Below are 15,592 nucleotides of genomic sequence, written 5' to 3' on the forward strand. Positions count from 1 at the left end.
TTCTTGTGTAAAAATCTTTTCATTTTGATCTACTCTTTAAACCAAGTGTTTTGCAAACAAATTCAATACTTTCCCCCTTTGATCACCCCCCATCCATATTAACTCTAACTTTACTATGTAAATCCCTATACCACCTTCCCCTACTAGTATTAAACACCATGGTGTATAAACCCCAAATTCTGTATAAATACCCCCCCCCCTTGGCATTATAGCCAGTAAGTCCTATGTTAGGGATCAAATGACATTTGGTCATTTTGACAAGCCTAAGCCAAACCCTCTTTCCCCTGTTAAAAATCCATTTTCTCACTTTTGGCCCCCATTTACACATAAAAACCTATAAAACCTTGTTTCTACCTTTACCTGCTCAAAATTGCTAAAACACATCAAAACCCACTTATTCCCCCTTACCCAAGGTTCAAAGATTGGGCGCGTAGTCACAAAAATTTCACAAAACCCATAAGTCCAATGTTCTCCGCCTATGCACATATGCCGAAAATAATCATTAAATAATCCCCGCCCCCACCATATCCGTTGACTATCTCGTCCTCCCGACAGCCGTCCGATTAAAAGATTAAAGATCCAATGGCTCTATTTGCAGTGGACTTGTTCCGACGTCCACTGTTTACCCGCTTTATTCCCCGGTCACATCAGTTCCTCGATAGCCGTCCGATCAGACCCCCCAGATCTGACGACCATCGTTGCATCGGAGCACATCTCCCATCCGAAAGTTATCTTCCGGTGGCCGTATTTTGAGTACGTCATTCCGTAGCCACGCGTCTCCACCACCATTCATCGGAGGTACGCCTGACACTTACCTCCCCCGTACCGTAAGCGGTGCGATATGAAACCGCCGACGGTTTCCGGTTTCCCTCATCCCACCCATAATACGTCAGCTCCACGTCACCTCCACCCTGCCAGCGCATCAGTCCTTTGTCCGCCCCTCCGCCGACGTGGCTGCCACCGCACCATCCCCCATGGACCAATAGCTTCTCGCCACGTCACCCGATGACGTCAGCTGACGTCATCCGACCTTGACCCCACCAATGACGTCATGCTGACGTCATCACAAAAAGGCGCCAAATTGCCAAAAAGGTCCATATTTTGGCCAAAATATCGGTTTTTACGTTCTTTTCGTTTATTTGCTATTCTCTCTGTTGCATGAGATTTACGTTCTGAACTCCGCCAACCTGCTAAAAACGACCAAGGAGACCTCCAAATTACCAATCCTGCCCGCATACGCGACCTTTGCTCGCTGTTTACCAGGTATTTCTCATCTTCTGTCCTCCGTATGCCTGCAGTTGTCTATAAAATTACTCAGAGAGCTTAAGGAACGAGGAAACTCACGAATTCACCGGCAATTTCCCTCTGCAAGCACCTCATTTACAATTGTGAATTCCAAAAACACTAGCCGAGCCTTGTTTTACCTGCATTTCGTTAAAAAACTAAGTTCTGTCTGCGCAACCGCGACAGACTCATTTAAACCAAATTCAACCACTGAAAGAGATAAGGAAAGGCCAAACATTGGTCCTAATTGCACTATAAATAGTATTTCAACTGCTATTTCCTAGAACCATTCTCTGTTCCTGATAACTTCACCTCCCTGGTTCAGAGCATTCCTCTGTACTGCTCTGCTCAATCAAAATCACTTTGTACCTGATTCAAAATCCTCCTGTGCAATGGAAACACCTGTAGTACTAAATGTCCAACCCCTGAATGCCCCTCAAAAGAACTTGAAATGGCAAACCTTGGCAGATATGGATTACCAAATCACAGAAGAGAAGCTTATGGGCAGCAAATTCCACCTTCATCTGTTAAATGAGTTGAAAACCAAGCATGAAAATGGGACAGATGTATTGGGCTTATGGGAGTCTTCCCTCCCTACTTTCAAACTCCCTCAGGTCAACCAGTTCCCTGAGTTAATTCACCTCTGTGCTGAACAATATGATGTCTCTCAGAGGGCTGTTGTTGACCCATCTGGTTCAATACTTTTCTATGTTACCCCTCAAGCTATCAGAGACATGCTCTGCTTCAACCCTCAGAAGAAGTTGGTTCCTCTGTCACTGGTAAACCTGATAAAACAAGGGGATAAACTTACAGATGCTCAAATTGTTAAATTCAATCAATTATACATCAAAACTAAGATTGTGATGGGCCCTCCAATTCTTCATGTATATCTCAATGAACTGGGCAAAGACCTGGCAGATATGATTTCTCCCATCTTGGGATATAGTTCAATTGAGCATATTGATGCAACTGTGCTGGTAATGATGCTTATGTTTGCTCCTGGCAAGTCACCAATCTGCTATGACTATGCTACCTACATATCAGACAAGATTCATGAGCAATTGATGAATTTAACGAGAGACAGGATGTTCAGATACACCTCCTACATTTACCATTTGATCTTGTACCATCAACATGAGAAGTTTCACTTTTCAATCAAAAGAATGGATGCCCAAGGCAATCCTAGATCAGTGGTCTATTGGTCTTCTGTCTTCCACATTAGACCTGAGTCTCCATACACCTACTGTGAATTCATGGATCTGTTCATCCATCTAGCTATGGCAATGCTGATGAGCTCACCTCCTCCAAGACTCACTGATGATATGCAAAGGATTCTTCAGCTGTCAAAAGCTTATAGCATTGGGGATTGGTACTTCTACCAAAACCACACTGTCATCAGGATATATGGGTGTGATCTACCTCCTTTCAAACTACCCAAGTATGTGCCTATGAGGCTATTTGCCCTAGAATACTTTAGGCAATTTGGCAGAGTTGATGTGCTTCACTTTTCAGGAAAAGGTAAAAAAGCACAGTTGAAGGTCAAAAGCCAACTCGGACATTTTATCTATAATGAGAGGGAGCAAGGATGGAGAGAAGCAGAGAGAATGCTTGAGGCCCTTGGCCTGCAAACCAGTTTTATATGGGTACCCTATGACCCTAACCATTTCATAACTACAAGGAGGCTCAAATATAAGTTATCTGCCTATGATCACCATAACATCCCTCACATTGAAAAGTATGCAAATCAAGACAAATGGAGGAGAGGGACCTTAGAAGAGCCCTTGTCACAAGAAGAGCTGAACAACAGGGCATTAAGGAATCTAAAGAAGATGGCTGACCTTGAGCTTTGTTCACAGGTATTCACACTTCCAAGCACACAAACGGGAGCAGCTGAATCCTCCACAACTTCCAAGCAGCAAACTACCAAGGCTACTGAGAATATATCCAGCAGAGGCAAAGAAAAGCAAATGGAAACAGAGCAGACACATCAGGAGAAGGAGCAGTCACTTCCAGTGACCCAAGAGCAAACAGATAAAGGAGGGCAGCAGCAGGCAGAGCAACAACAGCAACAAGATCTGCAGCAAGAAGAAGGGCAACATGACAGTCAGCAGCCCTTACAACAGGAGGGAGTAATTAATACTCCAACTTCCACTGAGCAACAGGCTCAGAACATAGTGCCTCCTAGGCAAGAAGTCACCACCGATGCCTCGGTCCTCCAAACTCCTCAAAAGGAGGACTTAAGCAGAAAAAGGGATAGAGAAACTCCCCTCACTTCATCTATCAACCAGGGAGAAAAGAGACAAAGATTAAATGATTTTTCTGAGGAGGACATAGCAATAAGACAGGCATTGGGCATGGGCCCACCCAGCAGAGAAGCTTCAGCAAGTTCCTTCCAGCAGGAACAGGACAGGGCTATGGGAGGGGAGGTCAGCTCCTCCAGCCAGCAAAAAGAAGGACAAGTGAGCATCAAACAGCAATTTATAGACATCAAGAGGAGGAATGAGCCTATCAAAGTACAGCTGTACAATCATCTGCTAAACATGGCTCCTTCTAATCAGCAGAGACTTATGTCTGCCTTTGATGTAGGTGAAGGCAAGATGATCATGAGTCATTTTATGCCTACAGCACTGCAGCCCCAATCTGCCTCAGATTACCTCAGGACCAACCTGGAGGTCATGGCCAAAGACATACACCCAATGGACAAAATTGAACTGCATAAACAATCTGGTGAAATGGTGTATGCCTCGTTAGCAGACGAAACATTGGAAAACTATAAGCTAAAGAGCAGCCTCAATGCCACAGCCTCTCAACTGGAATTGGAGAAGGCATCATCCCAGGCGAAGGACAACAGAATAAGGTCCATTGAAGACATAATCATCGAAATTGGGCATGATCCAAAAGATATTTCAGGGATACAGGAAATCTTGAAGCTAAGGGATGCTGACATGGCTGCCATGAGAAGGAAAATCAAGATCCCAGCTACCATTCACCCTCAGACAGATGAGGTAGCCCAACAAAGGCATGAGAAGGACACCACAGATTTATTAATCTCCATTTATAAACAGCTGGTCCAAGCACAAGAGAAGTTGGGAGAATCAGAGGCTGCAAAGGCAGCATTACAGGCATCTCTGAAACAAAGAGAAGAAGGGCAGACTTCTCAGCCTCCTCCACAGATCATCAATCTGGAGGAAACTGCTCCTATCACTGCCCCTCCTCCTCAACAGACCGAGCAAACAGCAACATCTACTTCAGCAGCACCAACAACTACAGAGTAGGCCCAAAGTCTAGATATGCAAAAGCTGAAGAACGAAATCCAAGTCCTGGAAGCTCAAATGTTGGAGCTCAATTCATCCAAAGAATCTTTGGCTAAAGTCAATGATAGATATGATAAATCCAAACAAACTGTGGCTGAGAAAGACAGGGAGGTGAAAACCCTCAAGAAAAAAATAAAAGAACTAGAGAATGATCTCAAGTTGGACAAAGTGGTGGCTGAATTAAAAATAGTGCTATGGGGTAACATTGGAAAATCTATCAATGAGCAATGGCCATACATTGAAACTATCCATGAGCAACTAGAGCTCATCCAAAAGGCACAGAGGGAGATTCACAGATCAAGAGCTCAATTGGGCAGTATGCCTGAAGTGGCCACCAGAATGATCAATGTACTTAACCACAGAACAAGTTCCCAGTTAACTGCCATGGGAATTACAAACAGAACTGACACTATCCAAATGGTTAAAAGGGTTCTCACACTAAGAAACTATGTGCAGACATTGGAAAGAAGAACCCAGGATATGCAGACTGAGGTGAACAAGTTTCTGGAAAAATTTCAAGTGTTGGAAAGCAGAGGACTCCCTGGCTTACTGAACAACGCAGGGATATTATTCACACATGACCAATATGCTAAAAGGGTCAATACATTTGCCACCAGCCAGATCAATGATAAGCCCAGCACCTCAGAGGAAACAGGGCCAGCCTCAGGACAGTCTCTTTACAACAGAGTTGAGAATCTGTTTTTTATAATGAATGAGATCAATCACCTATTTGGGGTAGCTCCCAATTTCTTCAAATACACAGAGGCAGAGGAGACAATGGATGCTATTCTCAGGCATCAACTCCCTACGCAAGAATGGTGGACAAATGCCATACAGAAGATTTTGTAAACAGGGAGCCACTTAACAATTTTGTTTCTTAAAGAGTATCAGTTGTCATGCAGAACACACTTCAACAAGATCAGCATGCATGATGGATTAAAGTTGAGCCAACTCAGCAGATGCATCGGCCAACAAAGCAGAAATAGAAGACTACAGGTGGCAGGGCCGAGAAAATACAGCGCAGCAAGAAATAAAGACGCATCATTCAGCGTTAAAGCAAAACGGCTCAACTGACTCAATGACCTCCAAAGGTCAAAATTACCCTCTGACAAACATAAAGAGCATTTATGCTGCATTCAAAGTGAACTAACTTCTTTTCCTACTTTCTGTACGCATTTATGAAGATATTTTCTCTCTCAGATGACTCAATACCTGAGATATTTTGTATAAGCATTGCTATAAAGTCCCCTTCGCATGAGCTTGCAAGGGTTGTTGTTGATTTCTCCTAAAGAAATTCTTATACTGTAATCCTTTCTGAAATCTAATAAAGAAAGTGATGGAATTTCTCGGATTTCTGAAGTGTTGAATGCGTTCTGGTGCCTGCTGATGACTGCTGGATTCCTGTGTATTTCACCATACAATAAGTCTCTGTAACTCTCCCTGTTAATTAGTTGTTTTGTTAAAATCCATATATGTTATCTGATTCTCAGTACTAAGCAACAAGGAAAAAGAATAACTTCAGGATTTATTCACTGAGTACCCTGAGTTCAATCTGTGTTGTTTATGAATGTTTTCTTCAGCTGTAATCTAGGTAAGTGTAATTCTTAATTGCTGCACTTTCAGAATACACCTTTCACAGTGACCTTTGTCCCAGGAATTCAAGTTATGCTCCTGTGCATTGTGCTCATTTTCACCTCACCAACTTAATAGAAAATTCTTAATTGCTTTCTATTAGTTGACATACATCACCATCTAATCTAATTTTGTTTGTCTAAAATACACAATAGGCCCTGCAGTTTGAACAACACCAGTCCTGTATATCAAGTCATTTCACAACTCCAGACTCCATTGCCCAATGGTATTTCACTATCTAAACACTACATCATAAGACCTGAAAGAAATCCTTCAACCAAAACATAAAACAAAACCTGAGCATAATAGCTAGCCTAAAACTCCATCATAATAGAGACAAATCATAAAGAGAGAGCCCTCTCTGATTGCAGTTTGGCTAGAAACTGTGATCCAAAGACTGGTTAGTGGTTACCTCGACCGTATTCCCTTGGGAGTCATAGGGAACAACCTGGGTGTTAACATAAATGGCGACTCCACTGGGGACTGCTTGAGATTTTTTCACTATATATCTTCCTTAAAGCTGCTATCAAGCCTGAACTAAGTCAAGAGGCCTTTAATCTGTTTCTGCATTACATTAACAGTTTCAAGGAGGAGCTTGTTTGGGAATCTTCATCTTAGCTTTGAGAATATATTACCATACCAAAATCTTCATCCAGTCCCTTCAGATATAAAAATTTTCCCACAAAATCCTAAAAAACAGTTAGAAGCTGGCTCCTAAGAAAAATCCACAGCATACTAGGGCTAATCCTGACCCAAATCCACCCATCATTGTTGATAACCCGAATACCATCCCTAGAAACATTAGGAAGCAACAAAGGCAGGATCAGCCTGCTATTTTAACCTCAGTTACAGACTTTCCTAACCTTTCTACTCCCCTTAAAGTCCTCTTTCGTTCTGTTCCAAGTTCCCCTAGTTCACCATCTACATCTCAAAGTTCTCCTCCCCCATCTTCATCCACTGCACATACCCCCTTGAACCACACTTCAGGTTCAGCTTCACCTGTTACCCCTGTGGTACCCACTGTTCCTATTATCCCAGCAGCACCTATTAACACATTCAACCCTCCTAATATGGCAAATAGGTATGCACCCTTGCAGCTACCTGCTAACCCTGCAGCTCTGCCCCAGGATTACCAAACCAAAATCACATATTTTGACTCCACTGGCCCTTACTCTGCTATTCAACAGGCTAAGAGGATGCAAGATCATTTTGAAAACTATGAGATAGATGATGACAGTGTGAGGATGAGAATTTTTGTCCAAAGCCTGACAGGCGATGTTAGAACCTGGTTCAGGTCAATTGCTGCAAATACTATCACGACCCCTGAAGAGCTTTATCAGGCCTTCACTACCAGATGGGAGAAGAAGAAAGATCCCCTGCACATACTTGGTGAATATGAAACAATCAAGAGAGGTCCTCAAGATACCGTTCTGGAGTATTGTGCTAGATTCAACAATGTGTACAATGCAATACCACAAAACCTAAGACCTCCTCCTGATTTGGCCTTATACAAGTTCCCTGATGGATTTGATTCTGACATGGCATATCAGTTGAAAGAAAGAGAACCTGAGACCCTTGAAGATGCCCAGAAGGCTGCTGTCACAGTAGAAGCAAACCTGATTGCCAAAAGAAACAGGGCAAGGTTAGAAAAGAGAAGCATATACAAAGAAGAAACCACAGCCTTTGACCAAAAGCTTGATGCCATACTCAATAGCATGAAAAGATTGGGTGATAGGGTGGAATCAGTTGAAAGAAAAGCATCATGGGAAGCACCAGCAAACAATCCTCCTAGGAATCCAAATTTTAGGAGAAACCCAAACCCGAATGTTGGCAGGGCCAACCCTGATCCAGAAATCAGACCCCCTTTCCAAGAAAATTATGCAGAAACTTCCACATCAGTAGAGCCCAATGAAGATCCTGAGATTAATTTAATAGGGCTAGATGGTGAAAGTCAAGTTTTCTTAACACAAGAAGATCATGAGGATGAGGAAATCAAACTGTTCCAAACTAAATCAGGTGAATCCTTTGACTTTAAACAAGGCTATGACACTGTTGTCTATGAAGTCCATAAACAGTACAAGCTAAGGAGCAGAACTGTGAATGTCAACCAGCCTGAAAAGAAAAAGGATAATCAGCAGCCTGAAAGAGTTATAGTCACACAACCTAGTGACAAACTAAATTCACCTACAGAAGAAGTGATTGTTGAAGAAATCACTGAACCACTGCCCTTAAGACAACAGTCTTTGGACACTTCATCTTCTCATCCTAATTTAAAAGTTACTCCTCAAGAGATGAGTAAAAAGGATAAATCTCAAAGTCAAGATAAAAATCTAGAAGGAGACTTGATGAACAAGGAGAGAACTGTCACCTACAACCACAAACCCCAATCTGAAAAACCTTTTGATCTAGAAACTGAAATTGGAAAAATAAAAATAGCTATTCCTCTCTCGGAATTAGCCAAGCATGACAGCTATAAATTTCAAATCAAAAGGTCCCTACAACTCACTAGCAACAAAGATGATGTCAATGTACTGGATGATACCCCAGAACTCCTGTTTGGCCCAGAAGTGGATGGAAAAACAGTAGTCACAGGGGTACTGCCTTTTTATGTCAGTTTACATATTCATGACAAAGTACTACATAATGCAATGTTTGACTCATGTGCCTCTCACAATCTTATGCCAAAAGCAGTCATGGAGAGATTGAATTTAGACATAACAAGACCATACAAGGATCTATTTTCCTTTGACTCCAGCCAAGTCAAGTGTCTAGGTCTCATAAAAGACTTATGTGTGTCTCTAGTTCAATACCCAAACAAGACAATCCTAATGGATGTGGTAGTTGCTGATATCCCACCTAAGTATGGAATGTTGTTGTCAAGATCATGGGGAGCCAAACTCCAAGGTTCCCTTCAATTAGACATGTCATATGCCACCATCTCTGTGTTTGGGCAACCAAAAAGACTGTACAGAGAAACACTAATGAAATACATGGTCAGCAGTGAAGAAAAGCCTCAAAATTTTCCTATATATGATGTCCATTCATACATAGACTCATACATTCTCTTCAATGATACAACTACTCCCTCAAAAGGTGAAGTGGAAACCAAGATATTCATACAGGAGGGAGATGCAAATGAGGGTAGTATCACTCATGAAACAACAGTCAAACAAACATTAGATAGTGCTGCTGCCTTAGTTGTCAAGAACATCCAATTGAATGATGGAACTGTCCTAGAAGACAAGCTAGAGAAAAAACCACAACTGCTACTTCCACTACCAGCCCAAGAACAGATCATAAAACCTCCTCCCCAACAGAATATTCTATGGTTCCTTGAATTTGATGGCTCGGTCAACAAATTAGGGGCAGGAGCTAGAGTTTAGGTACACAATAAAGAAAATAGTTATGCAGAAGGCAGAGCCTATAGACTGAATTTCAGATGTACTAATAACATGGCAGAATATGAAGCTCTTTTACTAGGGCTCAAGTTGGCAAAATTCTTACAAGTTTCCAGGGTTTCAATCATGGGAGATTCAGATTTAGTTATCCAACAAGTGAAAGGAAACTTTGTCACCAATGACAAAAGACTAAGGACTTATAGGTCTGCTGTTTCTGAGGTACTAAACTTTTTTTCTGAATTCCAAATTACTAAAATTCCCAGAACCCAAAATCTACATGCTCATAGTTTAGCCACCTTTGCAAGTACCTGCAAGTTTCCCTTTGAGCCCCACCATTGCTTCACAGCTGAAGTAAAACACAGACCCTCCATACCAAACAACATCAATGATTGGCAAGTATTTGAGGATGACAAGCAAATAAACCAGTTTTTAACTCTACAACAAGAATTTGCAGGATTAAATATTGACAATGAGACAGCAAGTCAATCACAAATACTTGAGACAGCAAGTCAATCACAAATACTTGAGACAGCAAGTCAATCACAAATACTTAATGGAGCAAGTCCATCACAAATACAGTTTAAACAGTCTGCTCAGCCAATATCACCTAGGACTGCAAAGCAAATGCTGAATCCAACTATTTTCAATATAGAAAACATCCAGCAAATTCAACAAGTTGATTGGGAAGAGGGAGTGTCCAATGCTGAAACTGAAATCAATGAGCTAAAAGACAATTTTTTACCAACAGGCCTAACCCCACTAGAAGACATTTTTGATTCAAATGATATTCCCAGAAAACCAAAAATGCAGCCCCTGAATGCAGCCATTGAAGAGAGAAATATAGGTACAATTGACAAACCCAAGATAATTAAATTATCTGCTTCCTTACCTCATGACCAAAAGCCAAAATACATTGACCTCTTCAAAGAGTTCCAGGATGTTTTTGCATGGAGCTATGAGGACCTAAAGTCCTATGACACCTCTGTAATCCAACACACTATCCCTCTCAAACCTGATCAAAAGCCCTTTAAACAAAAACTGAGGAGAATCAATCCTATGCTTCTACCAGCAATGGAACAAGAGGTACACAAAATGTTCAAAGCAGGCATCATAGCACCAATCAGATTCTCTGAATGGATTTCCAACTTAGTCCCTACAAGAAAGAAGACAGGTGAGATCAGGCTGTGTGTGGACTTAAGGAATCTAAACCAAGTATCCTTAAAAGATAACTACCCCTTACCCAAGATGGATCACATTCTTCAAAGGGTAGTAGGGGCCTCAAGGATCTCATTACTGGATGGATTTTCCGGTTTTAACCAGATCTTAGTTCACCCTGATGATCAGGACAAAACAACATTTACAACTCCATGGGGAACTTTCAAATATGTAAAGATGCCTTTTGGATTGAAGAATGCAAGGGCAACATTTCAAAGAGCAATGGATATTGCCTTTGCCAAGGAAATTCATGACTTTTTAGTCATTTATCTAGATGACCTAACACCTTTTTCAAAATCAGACCAAGAACATATAAAACATCTAAGACAGATCTTCCTAAAATGCAGAAAATATGGAATCTCTTTGAACCCTAAGAAATCCCTCTTTGGTTTAGAAGAAGGCAAGCTCTTAGGACACATCATCTCCAAGGATGGCATTAGAATTGACCCAGATAGGATAAAAGCTATCCTGCAAATGCCTCACCCAAGGAACGTCAAAGAATTACAAGGATTCTTGGGAAAAATCAATTTCTTGAGAAGGTTTATCCCAAACCTAGCAGAGCTAACCAGATTATTAAACAACATGCTGAAAAAGGATTCAAAAGTGAAGTGGATTGTGGAAGCCAATCAAGCATTTGAAGGTATAAAATTGGCCCTCACCCAAACCCCAGTCTTAACCAACCCTCAGTTTGACAGAGAATTTATTATTTTCTCTTTTGCTTCCCAACATACTATTGTTGTTGTTTTATTACAAAAAGATGACCAAGGAAATGAGAAGCCAATTGCTTTCTTTAGCAAAGCTCTTAGGGATGCACCTTTGAAGTATCAAATCATGGAAAAACAAGCTTACGCTTTAGTCAAAGCAATTAAAGACTTTAGGATTTATATCCTTTATTCCCATGTTAAAGCATATGTACCAAGTCCTATTGTCAAAGACATTCTCACCCAAGAGAATTTAGAAGGCAGAAGAGGAAAATGGATTGCCAGCATCTTAGAATTTGACATTGAGATAAAACCTACAAAACTAATAAAAGGGCAAGGCTTGGCCAAATTAATGATAGAAACAAATTTTCAAGCCTTAGACATCAATCAGCTGGACAGTGAAACCGAGCTGGCGACTCCAAAGATCAATGTAGCCTTTGAACAATCCCCCTGGTACTCTGATATCTGTTATGTGTTACAAAACCTGTGTGCTCCCCCAGGACTGTCCAAAACTAAGTGTAGGTTCTTAAAAATGAAAACATCAAGATTTTGTGTGATGGATGGCAATCTGCTTTGGAAGAACCATGAAGGTATATTGCTGCACTGTTTAATTGAGAATGAAGCTAACAATATCATGCAAGAGTTTCATGCAGGAGACTGTGGTGGACACTTGTACTGGAAATCCACTGTGGATAAGATACTAAGGGCTGGATACTACTGACCCACCATGTTCTCTGATGTCAAGAAATTTATCACATCATGTCATAAATGCCAAGTGTTTGAGGGAAAGAGACAACTGCTGCCACTTCCTTTAAGGCCTATTGCAACAGAGAGACCTTTTCAACAATGGGGATTGGATTTCGTTGGGGAAATTCATCCCTCATCTTCAGGCCAACATAGATGGATCTTAACAGCCACAGACTACTTCACTAAATGGATTGAAGCTGCCCCATGCAGACAAGCAAATGATTCAGTAATCATTCAGTTCTTGGAGAACAACATACTGGCTAGATTTGGTTGCCCTGATAAAATTATTACAGACAATGTTGCTGCCTTCAGATCCAAGAAAATGGTGAATTTCTGTCACAAATTTCATATTACTTTGGGCCATTCTACTGCATACTATCCCCAAGGAAATGGCCTTGCTGAATCATCAAACAAAAGCCTTGTAAACATTATAAAGAAAGTACTTGAAGAGAACAAAAAGAACTGGCACAAGAAACTAGTCAATGCCTTATGGGCAGATAGACGAACAACCAAGAGATCAATTGGGACCAGCCCATATGAGTTGGTTTATGGACTAGAGGCCAAATTCCCCTCTTCACTAGGAGTGCCTGTTATGAAGCTTCTTCAAGAAAGCCAAGCTGAACCAAATAATATGCAAAGAAGAATAAATCAAATCATATGTCTGCATCAAACCAGAGATCAAGTTTTCAGCAGAGTTCAAGTACTACAAGAAAAACTAAAGAAAGCCTTTGATAGAAGAACCAAAGCAGAAGATTTTAATGTTGGTGATAAAGTCCTCAAGTGGGATGCAAGAAGAGAAGAGAAAGGAAAACATGGAAAATTTGATTCTTTATGGAGAGGACCATTTGTTGTCCAGGCAGTACAAGGTAACAACACTTACTTCCTAAAGAGTCTTAGCGAAACTGACTTGGATGAAGGTCCTGTGAATGGCAGGATGTTGAAGCACTATTTTGAATACCACCCCTAAGTGCAGAATGAGCTTCCATTGTACATACCCAAATGTATATATTACTGTCTGTTTAGAATGTGTAAAACACAGTTTCTCAAGTGTTATTAGATTGATCAGCAAAAGGAGCAAAGGAATAGAGGTCTGCCAAGAAGAAAAACACACAATTTGGGCAATTCGGAGCAGCAAAACTTCAAGTTCATAAAAGCAGTAAAAGGCCAAGGCATTCTGACCTGCTGTTCTTGGTCTTTCAAAAGAAAAACCATCCCCATGTGGAGCCACTGTTAGATACCTATACCAATAGGTTTCATATTTCATGATTGGCTATGGAAGGTCCAAATTTGTTCTGCTTTGATGACTCAAAGATCACATATTTCCAAGAGAACTCAATCTATGCTTATAGCTTGGTATGAGTTTCAAATTTTGATGGATGATTCAACAGCCTAAGCTGGATCATTCCATGGTTTAAATTTGCAGTTGTAGAATAGAGAAAGGAGTCTGTCCAAACTGTTTAATCTTGGCAGACAAGTAGTTCAGGTAGAGAAGAAAAGGCTCCCAACAGCTTAATCTGGGACCTTGGAGGAGATAATGGTAGAAGTAGATAGAAATAACAAAGAAAAAGCCAAAGAAAAGAAAAGGCAAGTAAGGGTCTGCAAGTCCAAGTTCACCCTCTAAGAAGAAATAACAAATGCTAGGCAAGTAGTTGGGTAAGTAGTTGGGGTTGCAGAAAGGTTATCTTTACCAGTGCAGATGTGTTAACTGTGCTTACCAAGGCAAAGTCTATCAATTGACAAGGTGTTCATCTTCATCAAGTTACAGCAAGGAGCATGACTAACCTCCCTCCTCCCCCATTTTCTTTTTTATTGCTAACATCCCCTTATCAGCTGAGATTCATGGAGGAAGATCATGGTTTCATGGTGGTTCTTGTTCATTCAAAAGCCACATTTCTTGTGTAAAAATCTTTTCACTTTGATCTACTCTTTAAACCAAGTGTTTTGCAAACAAATTCAATACTTTCCCCCTTTGATCACCCCCCATCCATATTAACTCTAACTTTACTATGTAAATCCCTATACCACCTTCCCCTACTAGTATTAAACACCATGGTGTATAAACCCCAAATTCTGTATAAATACCCCCCCCCTTGGCATTATAGCCAATAAGTCCTATGTTAGGGATCAAATGACATATGGTCATTTTGACAAGCCTAAGCCAAACCCTCTTTCCCCTGTTAAAAATCCATTTTCTCACTTTTGGCCCCCATTTACACATAAAAACCTATAAAACCTTGTTTCTACCCTTACCCGCTCAAAATTGCTAAAACACATCAAAACCCACTTATTCCCCCTTACCCAAGGTTCAAAGATTGGGCGCGTAGTCACAAAAATTTCACAAAACCCATAAGTCCAATGTTCTCCGCCTATGCGCATATGCCGAAAATAATCATTAAATAATCCCCGCCCCCACCATATCCGTTGACTATCTCGTCCTCCCGACAGCCGTCCGATTAAAAGATTGAAGATCCAATGGCTCTATTTGCAGTGGACTTGTTCCGACGTCCACTGTTTACCCGCTTTATTCCCCGGTCACATCAGTTCCCCGATACCCGTCCAATCAGACCCCCCAGATCTGACGACCATCGTTGCATCGGAGCGGATCTCCCATCCGAAAGTTATCTCCCGATGGTCGTATTTTGAGTACGTCATTCCGTAGCCACGCGTCTCCACCACCATTCATCGGAGGTACGCCTGACACTTACCTCCCCCGTACCGTAAGCGGTGCAATATGAAACCGCCGACGGTTTCCGGTTTCCCTCATCCCACCCATAATACGTCAGCTCCACGTCACCTCCACCCTGCCAGCGCATCAGTCCTTTGTCCGCCCCTCCGCCGACGTGGTTGCCACCGCACCATCCCCCATGGACCAATAGCTTCTCGCCACGTCACCCGATGACGTCAGCTGACGTCATCCGACCTTGACCCCACCAATGACGTCATGCTGACGTCATCACAAAAAGGTGCCAAATTGCCAAAAAGGTCCATATTTTGGCCAAAATATCGGTTTTTACGTTCTTTTCGTTTATTTGCTATTCTCTCTGTTGCATGAGATTTACGTTCTGAACTCCGCCAACCTGCTAAAAACGACCAAGGAGACCTCCAAAGTACCAATCCTGCCCGCATACGCGACCTCTGCTCGCTGTTTACCAGGTATTTCTCATCTTCTGTCCTCCGTATGCCTGCAGTTGTCTATAAAATTACTCAGAGAGCTTAAGGAACGAGGAAACTCATGAATTCACCGGCAATTTCCCTCTGCAAGCACCTCATTTACAATTGTGAATTCCAAAAACACTAGCCA

The sequence above is a fragment of the Pinus tabuliformis genome, chromosome 2_2 (assembly GCF_031772625.1).
Source record: "Pinus tabuliformis cultivar Carrire ecotype Pingquan chromosome 2_2, CPIR1, whole genome shotgun sequence".
NCBI classification, from domain to species: domain Eukaryota; kingdom Viridiplantae; phylum Streptophyta; class Pinopsida; order Pinales; family Pinaceae; genus Pinus; species Pinus tabuliformis.